The 12,951-nt window shown below is 36.1% G+C and overlaps 1 pseudogene; it reads left to right on the top strand.

Annotated features, from left to right (window-relative positions):
- The first annotated feature begins 6,199 nt into the window (after nucleotides 1–6,199).
- LOC144376246 (phosphoglycerate kinase 1 pseudogene) lies at nucleotides 6,200–7,998 on the top strand (annotated as a pseudogene).
- Nucleotides 7,999–12,951: the final 4,953 nt, after the last annotated feature.

Below are 12,951 nucleotides of genomic sequence, written 5' to 3'. Positions count from 1 at the left end.
CATTATTGCTTCTGAAAGCCCCACCAATCCATGAATCCCCTTGTTCTCTCAATCCCATATCATTTTATGCTTTGTTTTACTGTGATATACAAGTACATCCCATTGGTCTACGACTTGCTTTGGCTTCAGAGAATGTGGCAGAAGTGCCAGACCTACCCTTTAAGAAGGTCTGTGGCAACTTCTACTGTCTGTCTTGAAGCTAACTATCATGCAAAAAGTTGAACAAGTCTGAGGCCATGCTCTGAAGAAACTCAAGCTACCCATGGTAAACTCTGTGGTACCAAGAATGTCAGTGATGTTTTCTCAGCAGCCCCACCACCACCACACCCAACCCCACCACTGGCTTAATGAAGCTGGTCTATTGAAAAACCAGCCAACATCAGATGAAATGGAATAGTAACCAATCTACACAGAAAAATAAGAAATCATTAGTCATGAACTTTTGAGTGTTTTAGTTTGTTTAGGTGAGGAGAGAATTTATTTACAAAAGACTTTCAAAGGGAAAGGGAGAGTTTTCCAGTTGGAATCCTCTGACCATAAGCTCCATAAGTGCTCAGAAAGTCAGGCAGAAAGGGTTTCTTTTTTAATAGGGAAGAACAAGGCTAGAGAAAGTAAGATTTGGGGAACCATTATAGTTCAGATGATGACTGTCCCCACAAAGTACATGTGGTCCCCAGAGTGAGGGGACTGGGAGGCTGTGGAAGCTTTAAGAGGTGAGGCCTAGTGGGAAATCACTGGGGGTATGCCCCCTGGAAGGGATTGTGAGATGCTAGCCCTTTCTTCTTCTTTTGCTTCCTGGCCAGGAGGGGACAGATTTTTGCTCTTGTTTGAATTGAAACAGGAAACAATAAATAAACCTTTTTTTGTTTCAGAGACTGAATGGTTACTCTCTTTCACTATAGTTATGCAGTATATGTTGCCCTCAGGGAGTTTGCCACTATTTATGACAATTATTTAATCTGATTTATAAAAAGGACTTATCCAAATATATTCATCTGCCCCAAAGAAAGACAAGCAATGTTGATTAAATTAGAGTATCATTCCTAATTAATACTGTATGGTATCACCCCAATCTATATCAAAACTTGAAACTTACAAAGAATAAACCCAAGTTAATAGGGAAATTGTCCATTTTTGTAAATAGAGATATTATTCAAGAGATTGAACAAGTGGCCAGATCTTATAAAGTTCAGACATGGCTTAGGGCATTCTGACACATTTAGACAGTTACTTCAAAGCATAAAGTGTTTTTAAAATTTTATGTAAATTCTGTTTGGATTAAACATTCCCTTGATAAAGAACTAGTATTTGATTGAAAAGTTTTTATTTTGTTTCCATCAAAAACTAACATCATTTTTGGATGTTCTGGATAGCCTGATCTCCCAGACTGAACTCTGTTAGCTATCAACAACTCAATTTACCTAAAATATATAAAAATAAGATTTAGTGTTCCTATCCTATCTCACTTTTTTTTTTTTTGTCAGAAGACTGGCATCAACTTTTCAGAAACTGCCTGCATGTTTCATCCTAGTGTTTTCCTTAAGGAGTTTAAGATTGGCCAAACCTCCCCCAAATAGAGACTGGAACTGCTGCTCCTAGTCTCTAGGGGAGTGTGATGTTGTTTTATCCCTGCCTTTCCTTGAGGCAAAATGTTTATGCATAAACTGCCATACCCAAAACCCCTGGATGGGTATCCTCATTGCCACTACTCCAATTCCTAGCAAGCACTGGGTCAGGGAGGTGTAAGGTACAGCTCACTCTTACAGGGTATAGAAAGCCTCATATTTAAAAAACAATATAGTATTTCCTATTAACAGAAAAAATACAGAATAACATGATCATCTATCTTGTCTACAAATAAGATTACAAAACTAAAGCCCACATGTACCTTTGCAAAATTATTCCCCAAACTACAGCCCTTTTCACTCTCAACAACTGTTCTAAACTTGATGTTCATTGGTCATCTCTATTTATACTTTCACTTTATATGCATACATCTGTAAATACATGTTTTACTTAGCAATTTTTTACATCAATGCTAACTTGTACGCTCCTTTGAAACTAGCTTTTTAAATTCAATTTTAGTTTGAAAATTTATCCATACTGATCTGTGTAGCTCAAGTTTTAACTGTTGTATAATATTATACTTTATACTACTAAAATAGTCTTTTCAGTTATTGAACATTTAAATTTTTCCAATTTTTTATAAGTAGTGAAATAAGTAAAATAATTTTCCTATTTTAGTGAAGTATAATTTTTGCTCATGTCTTCTGCAGTTAAGAATTCCTTTACAGAGCATTTTAAACATTTATATACTCTTAACATAGTTTAAGAAATAACTCATTACATCAAGACTGAACACAACTACACAAACTTTTGCAAATTGTATTGAGTGCCATCAGGGAACTATTTTAGGCACTAAGAAAATCATAATGAATTAAAAAAAACCTTTATTCTAATGATGCTGGTGGAGGTGGGGAAGGCAGAGGTGTAAGATGTAATCAATATTAAAAGAAAAAACTACATAGGTAAGTTGTCCAGGGCTATTTTTTTTTTTAAAAAAGAGAAAGACGTATATAGAGAAAGGATTCTATTTTAAAGGGTGGCAAAAGAAAGTCTCACTAAAAAAATTACATTTCCATAAATAGCTGACGAAGAATAAAAAGGCAAATTTTGTGAGTATGTGTTAAAATATATGATAGGTGAATATGTGGTTTATATGTAGATAATATTTATGTAACCAAATATACTTATATATTTATATAGTATTCATAGTTGAACAATGTATATATATCAAATTGAAACAGTGTTTTGTTGAACAATACTTTTCTACCCATGATGTACTTTATATTTTCTAATCAACTCTATTCAATTCTGTTTTTATTAGTTCATTATAGATATTTATAATATTGGGGTTCATTCTGACATAATTATACAACATAGAACATAATTTGTTCTAATTAAGTCTCTAGTACTTTCCCTTTCCCTCCCCTCCTCCTTCTTCCTATTTCCTTTCCTTTACTCAAGTGAGCTTCTATTTATTTATAGTTTTTTAATTAGTGCATTATGGATATACATAAAGGTGAAATTAATTATGGTATATTCATATATGTACATAGAAGAGTTTTGGTTAGATTTATTCCATATTCTTCCCTTTTCCCATCCCTCCTCCTTCCCCCTCAATCCACTTCCTCTACTCCACTAGGTCTCTCTTCTTTTAATGGGATTGTCCCCCCACTTTTTTATTTGTTTATTTTTTTCCCCTTATTTTGGTTTACATTCTACCCTTGAACTTTCTGGGTCTGATTTATTTCACTTAACATGATGTTATTCAATTCCATTCATTTACCAGCAAATGCTAGAATTTCATTCTTCTTTATGGTTTAGTAAAACTCCATTATATACACACACCACGTTTTCTTTAGCCATTCATCTACTGATAGGCACCTAGACTGGTTCCATAGCTTAGTTATTATAAATTGTGCTGTTATAAGCATTGATGTGCCTGTGTCCCTACAGGATGCTGATTTTCGATCTTTTGGATATATACAGAGGAGTTGGGTAGCTGGGTCATATGGTAGTTCCACTCCTAGTTTTCTGAGGAATCTCCATTCTGCTTTCCAGAATGGTTGTACTAATTTACATTTCCACCAACAATGTATGAGTGTACCTCCCATACCCCCACATCTTTTATTAATTGTATTCTTAATAATTGGTATTCTGAGGAGAAAAAAATCTTAGTGTAGTTTTGATTTGCATTTCCCTGATTGCTAGAGATGTTGAACATTTTTTCATATATTTATTGGCCATTTGTATTTCTTCTTTTGTCCACTTATTAACTGAGGATTTTTTGGTGTTAAGTTTCTTGAGTTATTTAAATATTCTGGATATTCATTTTCTGAGGAATAGGAGGCAAAGATTTTCTCTCATTTTGTGGCCTCTCTCTTCATGCTCTTAATTGTTTCCATTGTTGTACAGAAGCTTTTTAATTTGATGACATCCCACTTATTGATTCCTGATTTTAAAAAAGTCAATGCCTAGGCCAATATGTTGGAATGTTGAGCCTATATTTTCTTCCATGAGATGCAGAATTTATGTTCTAATTCCTAGGTCTTTGATCCACTTTGACTTGACTTGTGCAGGATGAGAGATAGGGATCTAATCTCATTCTTCTGCATAAGGTATCCAGTTTTCCCACCACCATTTGCTTAAAAAGTTATCTTTTCTCCAGCATATATTTTTGGCACCTTCAGAGACTCTAAGTATGTGGGTTTGTCTCTGTGTCTTCTATCCTATTCCATTGGTTTTCATGTCTGTTTTTATGCCAGTACCATGCTGTTTTTGTTTTTATAGCTCTGCAGTATAATTTGAGTTCTGGCATTGTGATGCATCCAGCATCACATCACTATTCTTGTTTAGGATTGCTTTGGCTATCCCAGTCTTTTATTCATCCAAATGAATTTTAGAACTGTGAAAAATGCCATTGGTGTTCTGATGAGGATTGCAATAATCAAATATATTCTAATGAATTCTATAATATTTTACCCTTTTTTGTTTATATCAACAGATAAAACTTGGACAGATAATGAGTTTCTCTAGGCAGTTTTTTTCCTATTTTTTAAAACCTCAATCCATTCTATGTATTGCAATTTTCTTTGTACAATGATAAAAACATAAATATGCATGTCAGACATTCAATAACTTTTTAGCACTTATCAGGCACTATTCTTGGTATTAAGGTATAGAGCAGTAAGCAAAAGAAATGTTCTGTCCTTGTAGTTGAAAACAGGAGGAAAAATATTTTTTAACCAATTGTAATAATAATTTTATTTTAGTTTGTTACTTTAAAAATTTTATTGGTTCTTTTTTTTTTTGGTTATGGTATATTGTGGTAAGTTCTAGGAAGAAAACCTAGGAATGAAAGGTAGGGAATTGATATGATAGGGAAGATCACATTGTATTTGGTCAAGGAAATTCTCACTTGTGTGACTTGAGGAAAAAGCCTGAAGGACATAGGATGTAAAGGAAAGAACCAAGTTGGTATCATAGCAAAATCATTAAAGACATAAGAAAAAATATAATATATAACAACTGAAAAATAATAAATATACCACAAGTTTTTCTGGGAAAAATGCCCTTATACCTTATAATATATTCTTATTTTATATTCTATTCCAGCCTTGTATGTAAAAACATTTCCCAAATCCACTTCCTAAATGTCACTGTCTATAAGCAAGTATTATCCCCTGGGTGTAAAGCCAAAGCTCCAGTGGTTAAAAAGAGGAATGAAATTGGTGGGTCAGAGGGTTGTTACTCTCAATTGTGACTGCCCAGCTTTGTGCAATGGCAGTATCATAGCCAATGAGGTTAATCTTAGGTACAATTATTGATCGTTGAAAAAAAAAGTGACTGCCCAGTGTTTCAATGGAAGAAATAGACATGTTATCAAAACAGCTGCACACCCTGCATTAAATATGATGTAGAGACACTGGCCAAGGCATGATAGAATTAAGAAATTGTATTGCAATAAGGCAAGATAGGATTCTTTCAAAATAGATCAGACTATGATATAAACTGTGCCGCTACTGGGCTACTCGAGCCCTATAAGATGACAGACCAGTAGATTTTACTAGATAATAGGGAAACCACAATAGAGAGTTGCAGTGCATATTCCTAGGCTTCTGTGGCTAAAAAACTTGTTCTTTAGCAAAGAGCTTGTCTCCATTTAAAACAGCTCTTAGAATATTACAGTATCTGACCAGGACAAGAAACCACTGTACAAATGAAGCTGCCCTCATGCACTGGGTGTTTTTATATCCAGCCCTATAGTAAGTCTTGTAGAAAGAACCATGATATGGTTTGGATAAGTGTTAATGCCTTGGTCCCTAGCCTGTGGCAATATTAGGAGGGTAGAGCCTTTGAGAGGGTCCCCTTAAAGACATCTGTGGGACTCCTGTCTCTATTTCCCCCCACTCTCTCTCCCCACCCCCACCCCCATGAGGGTGAGCAGCTTGCTCCACTGTGTGTTTCTTGCCATAGATATCCTGCCTTGCCACAGACCCAAAAGCAATGGAGCCAACCAATCATGAGCTGAAACCTCAAAAATAGTGAGCTGAAATAAACTGTTCCTATTTTTAACTTGATTATCTCAGGTATTGTGTTTCAGTAATGGAAACCTGACTAGCCACAAACAGCAATTTGTCTTAAGATAAAAATGGGACATTCGATTCTGCACGTGTCTGGACAGCACAGCACGTCGGTCGCATTATCCTTCTCTCAGTCTCCGACCTCTCGCCCTCGCCTTACTGCCAAAATGTCGCTGTCTAACAAGCTGACTCTGGACAAGCTGGACGTTAAAGGGAAGAGGGTCATTATGAGAGTGGACTTCAATGTTCCTTTGAAGAATAACCAGATAACGAACAATCAGAGGATTAAGGCTGCTGTCCCAAGCATCAAATTCTGCTTGGCCAATGGAGCCAAGTCAGTTGTCCTTATGAGCCACCTCGGCCGGCCTGATGGTGTTCCCATGCCTGACAAGTACTCCTTAGAACCAGTTGCTGCAGAACTAAAATCCTTGCTGGGCAAGGATGTTCTGTTCTTGAAGGACCGTGTGGGCCCAGAAGTAGAGAAAGCTTGTGCCAATCCACCAGCTGGGTCTGTTATCCTGCTGGAGAATCTTCGCTTTCATGTTGAGGAAGAAGGGAAGGGAAAAGATGCTTCTGGGAACAAGGTTAAAGCTGAACCAGCTAAAGTAGAAGCTTTCCGAGCGTCACTTTCCAAACTAGGGGATGTCTATGTGAATGATGCTTTCGGCACCGCCCATCGAGCCCACAGCTCCATGGTGGGAGTCAATCTTCCACAGAAGGCTGGTGGTTTTTTGATGAAGAAGGAGTTGAACTATTTTGCCGAGGCCTTGGAGAGCCCAGAGCGACCTTTCCTGGCCATCTTAGGCGGAGCTAAATTGCAGACAAGATCCAGTTGATCAATAATATGCTGGACAAAGTGAATGAGATGATTATTGGTGGTGGAATGGCTTTTACCTTCCTTAAGGTGCTTAACAACATGGAGATTGGCACTTCTCTGTTTGATGAAGAGGGATCCAAGATTGTCAAAGACCTTATGTCCAAAGCTGAGAAGAATGGTGTGAAGATTACTTTGCTTGTTGATTTTGTCACTGCTGACAAGTTTGATGAGAATGCCAAGACTGGCCAGGCCACTGTGGCCTCTGGAATACCTGCTGGCTAGATGGGCTTGGACTGTGGCCCTGAGAGCAGCAAGAAGTATGCTGAGGCTGTTGGTCGGGCTAAGCAAATTGTATGGAATGGACCTGTGGGTGTCTGAATGGGAAGCTTTTGCCCGGGGAACCAAAGCACTCATGGACGAGGTGGTGAAAGCCACTGCCAGGGGCTGCATCACTATCATAGGTGGTGGAGACACTGCCACTTGCTGTGCCAAATGGAACACAGAGGATAAAGTCAGCCATGTGAGCACTGGTGGTGGTGCTAGTTTGGAGCTCCTGGAAGGTAAAGTCCTTCCTGGGGTGGATGCTCTCAGCAATATTTAGTACTTTCCTGCCTTTTGGTTCCTGTGCACGGCCCCTAAGACATCTTAGCATTTTTTACATCTCCACTTGGTATTAGCTAAAACCTCCCCCCACATCAACGTTCAGCTAGTGGCCAAGAGAGGTAGCACCAGGAACCCTTAAACGGTTGCACAGCATCTCAGCTCATCTTTACTGCACCCTAGATTTGCCTATATTCTTCAAGATCTCATTTAAATTTCTTAGTGACTAAACCATTGTGCATTCTAGAGTGCATCTATTTGTATTGTGCCTGTTAAAACAAAGTGAGCTGCTTTAGCTTAGTTCTCTTTTTGAAGTAGCTTATTTTGATTAGCTTGTCACTGTTCACTACTCGGCATGGAAACAAGATGAAATTCCAGTTTTAGGGAGAAGCAATTGATGAACTATTAAATGATCAATAAACATGTCCATTGAAACTGGGAAAAAAAATGGGACATTCTGGACACATTATGTTGAGCAAAATAAAAATCATAGGATTTCATTTATATGTGGAATCTAAAAAGGTTGAATTCACAGAAGTAGAGAAAAGAATGGTTGTTACTGGAGGCTAGAGTTATAGGAAGATTACAGAGATGTTGGTCAAAGTATTCAACAGTTCAGTTAGATAGAAGGGAGTTCAAGAGATCTATTATATAACATGATAATTATAGTTAATAACAATATATTATATTCTTGAAAAGTGATGAAAGTAGATTGTAAGTAGTCACCACAAAATGATATATATGTGAGACACTACATGTTAATTACCTAATTTAGCCATTCCACAAGGAATATATACATTTGAAACATGTTATAAAAATATGTACAAATTTTGTCAATTGAAAAAAATGTTTAAAAAGTTAAGAAATTATTTCCACTTGTGTTGGTAAGAACAGGGCTAACATTTTAAGCATAAAAATACTGGTGCATGTCTGTAATCCAAACTACTTGCGGGGCTGAGGTATAAGGATCACAATTTTAAGGCTAGCCTCCACAACTGAGAAAGACTCCATCTCAAAAATTTAAAAGGAGCCAGGCTTGGAGGTGCACACCTGTAATCTCAGGGACTCAAGAGAGTTCTAATCCAGCCTTAGCAACTTAGCAAGGCCTTAAGAAACTCAGTGAGACCCTGTCTCTAATAAAATATTCTTAAAATGGCTGGGTGGTTAAGTGCCCCTGAGTTCAATCCCTGGTACAAAAATAAAATAAAAGGAGTATAAATGGAGCTCAATGGTGGTAAAGTACTCTTGGGTTCAGTCCCCAGTATTCCCCCCCACTGAAAAAAGACAAGCCAAAAATAAACGTCTAAAACTAAAAAAAGGAAATGAGTAAAGGATATGATTAGGAAATACAACAGAAGATATTCATAGAAAAGTAAGTTAAGGAAAAATGTTCAGTGCAAAGAATTGTAAACCCAAGCAACCATAACATAACTTTGCCACTAACCAGTTTAGCAAATAATGAGGAAAAAAGTTATACTTGATATTATCAAGCCCTTGGATAAATGCATGTTTGTACTGCTGATAGGAATATAAATAGGCACAATCTCCCTGATGGCAACATGTCATGAAAACAGTTCTGATCCTTTGACTCACTTTGTAAAGTATTATCCCAAAGAAATTCTTGTAGAAGAAGACAAAGATGTGGTTATTAATATAATTGTAATGATTGAAAATAGGTAAAAATAACAAATAAGTTATGTAAAATATATGATGGAATATTACATAGCCACTAATAATTATGTTTAAAATTGTATTTAAACATGAAAAAATAGTAAAAAATTAAACTAATTGTGTATTTATTTGTGTCTATGTGAAACATTTATACATGAGAAAAAAACAGGTAGAAAAACAGAGAAGGAAGGAATGGAGGGAGGAAATGATGTATTTCCACAGGACACAAGTGAATTATACCCAGAGGTGTCCCAGATCCAAGTATTACCTACCACTGTTGCTACTCTCATACCTAATACATATGGCCTTGTGGGAATTTCTTGTGAATAGCTGACCAGGAAGGGAAAAACACTAGGCCTAGTTTATGAGTGGATGGCTCAATAGGATAGAAATGAGAAGAGCCAACATATCATAAGTTGAATATATTATAAAGTTCCTATAATTAAAATAATGGGATATAGGTACATAAATAGAAATATGAAAGGAAATTCCAGAAATTTAGGCTCAAAGTCATCTAGAATTTAGCAAGTAATAAAGGTAGTATTATACAGTAGGGGAAAAATTTTTCATTAAGAGATGATAAGATAACTGAATAGATAGATGAAAAAAATAAAAGAGAATCCATTCCCATTTATATATCAAAAAAATTCCAATGGACTAGTCAATGTTAAATGTAAAAAGAGTTAAAAATACTAGAAAAACAAAGTATGAATTTTCCCATAACTTAATATTCCTCACCATGATTAAAACTTCAGATACACTAAAAGAAAATATTGACAAATCTATCCACATAAAATTTAAAAATTAACAACAAAACAATTCTTCATTGTTAAGTAAACTAAAAATAAATTCACAATCAAAATTAAAAGATTAAACTGGGAATAAGTTATTTGCTATTTTCTTAACAAAGAAAGGACTAACATTCCTATTGGAAGAGTTCTTACAAATATAGTCACCACTCAAAATCCATGAGAGATTGGTTCTGGGATCCCCCACAGATGCCAGAATACACACATGTTCAACTACCTTATATATAATGTATTTTCATAAAATCTATGCATATCTTTTTGTATATTTAAAGTCATCCCTGGATTGCCTATAATTCTTAAGGCAATGTAAATACTACATAAATATTTGTTATACTATTTATACTATTATTTAGGGAATGAGGATGAGAGAAAAGCATGTACAGTGGCAATTCTTTCCAAATATTTTCAATCAACAATTGTTTGAATTGATGAATGCAAAATCCATTGAATATAAAAAGCTAACTCTATGGAGATGTAAGGAAACCAACAACCCTACAGAACTATGGGTATGAATTTTGTATAGAAAATTCATTGGAAGAGAAATCCAAATGACACTAAAGTTTATGCAATCAAAATTGCTCTTTAAAATAAAAAGAAAAAATATAAATAAATATAACATCAAATCATTTCACTATCAGACTGGCAAAAATCCAAAAGTATAATAATATATATAATTAGTTTGGTTTTGCTATAGACAAAAATGCATTTTTACATCCTGCTGGTGAGAATCAAAATATCAACCACTATTTAGTAAAATTACATATGAATTTACCATTTGACTCAGAAAAAATCTCACTTCTAGGAATCCACCTACCACAAGGACACATAGGTCAAAAAATGAAAAGACCTAAGCACAAGTCTACATTACTTTTTATATTTGCAAAAGACTGGAAACAAATAAAATGTTGATTAATAAACTGGTGTAATGTATTGTGGTATACACACACAGAGAGCTTAGCATCTTAAGGAAAAAAAGCAGAGAAATTGCTCTACATAGTACTAAAGGGAAGCTCCAGACTATATTATTAAGTAACAAAAGAAAATCTGAGAAAATCAAGTATTCTATAATATATAATAGTATTATATATTATATAATAGCTTTCATATAAAAAAGGAAAATACACACACCTATGGATTTGTTTATATTAAAAATAATGATAAACTATAAGTAATACGCTTCCTTGGTTTTCCCGCTCCCCCCACTACTCCAGGCCGGACCAGGCCAGCCTGTCAAACTGCGCGGGATCTGGTACTGTCTTCCAGATCGCACCCAAGAATCCGAAAAGCAAAAATCTACACTAAATTGCACAAACACCAGAGGACCAGTCCAGGGCTATGTGCAGTGAGCCACCAATGTGCAGACTCTATTTTCTATAAGCACGATCCACGACACTGGGGACTATTTCTTCATTAGCAGTTCAGGGGGTGTGGCCCAGGGCTATAACGTATACTCTCAGTAGCCCTGAATTTTTCCAGTGTTCCAGAAAAAACGGCCATGTACATAATCAGTGCATTATTTGAACACCAGACTACCAAAGGGAGTAAAGACACAAAGCTGTGTGAATTATGAATATGAACGAGGGACTGGGGGGTGTAATTTAATAGGAGGAAGGTTGCTTAGCATGCTGGGTTTGGTCCCTAGTACACAACTTGGGCCCTCGGGGGCACACACATGCACACATGTGTATGTATAAATTGTTAGACTAGGACCCAAAGAAAAGGCCACTGACTCCAATTAAAATCAAATTAAAGCAAGCTTATTATTTCCACCAGCTGGGCTGCCTCTCCCAAAAAAAACTGCAGGAAGGAGACAGCAATGCATCTTTCTTGCAGCCCAACTTTATAGCCCAGAAAGTGGGGGTTACAAATGACAAACTCTGAGGAGCTTAACACAAATGGTAGTTTATATTTTTGCTGGCCCGACATCAGAATTTATGAAGGTCATTAGAGCCTCAAAGAGAGTAGTTATCTGGCTAGTGAGGCCAATATTTATGAGGCATCACTAATGTTTCAGAGAGGGCTGCTATCTGTTCCCAGAAAGCCAGGCATGGGTGAATTAAGGCACAGGGCAGGCATTCCAAGCAAGTTCAGAATTTGCAGTAATTTATAGTAAAGCCAAAATTAGCTTTTTATGTATTTGTGGAGAGATGGCTCCCAATTTTAAAAGGCAATCAGGCTGAGTTTAACAAAATATATATACACACGTATAGAGAAGTTAAATTATACTAGGAAATTAAAATACTAGCAAATAAAAACACTTAAAAGTGAGTGGTAAAAAATTGGGGAAAAAATAAGAAAGTTGACTCTTAAAATGACAAAATAAATCCTGATTTGGGCAAAAGAAAGTTTATTCAAAAAGTTTTTGTGTGGGGCTGGGGATGTGGCTCAAGCGGTAGCGTGCTCGCCTGGCATGCGTGCGGCCCGGGTTCGATCCCCGGCACCACATACCAACAGGGATGTTGTGTCCTCCGAGAACTAAAAAATAAATATTAAAAATTCTCTCTCTCTCCTCTCTCACTCTCTCTTAAAAAAAAAAGTTTTTGTGTGTGTGTGTGATAAGAAATATACTCTTATCTCAGGATCTGAAAGCATCTCAAAAATTAAAGGATTTTTTTTTTTTTTTACATGGAGGGATAAGAATGGTTAGTAACTTTTGAGAGGCAATTGGGCAAGCAAATGGGGAAAGTGAGAAAACAGCCTGATGGGGTTAGTCTGACAGGATATGATGCCTCCTAAGGTCAGCCATTCTGCATTTGAGTATTTACTCAGAATTTCAGAGGCCTGCCAAGAAGAAAGAAGCTTGAAATTCGGTCAATCTCAATGGGTAAATAATGAGCAACTGTGAAGATTTGGCCATAAATCAAGCAGTAATATATGCAAATTTTAGAAAAATCAGAAATACTAGTGA

This window comes from Ictidomys tridecemlineatus, chromosome 1 (assembly GCF_052094955.1).
Source record: "Ictidomys tridecemlineatus isolate mIctTri1 chromosome 1, mIctTri1.hap1, whole genome shotgun sequence".
Taxonomy (NCBI): Eukaryota; Metazoa; Chordata; class Mammalia; order Rodentia; family Sciuridae; genus Ictidomys; species Ictidomys tridecemlineatus.
Note: the sequence above shows the minus strand (reverse complement) of the source record. Positions and strands in the feature narration are given on the sequence as shown.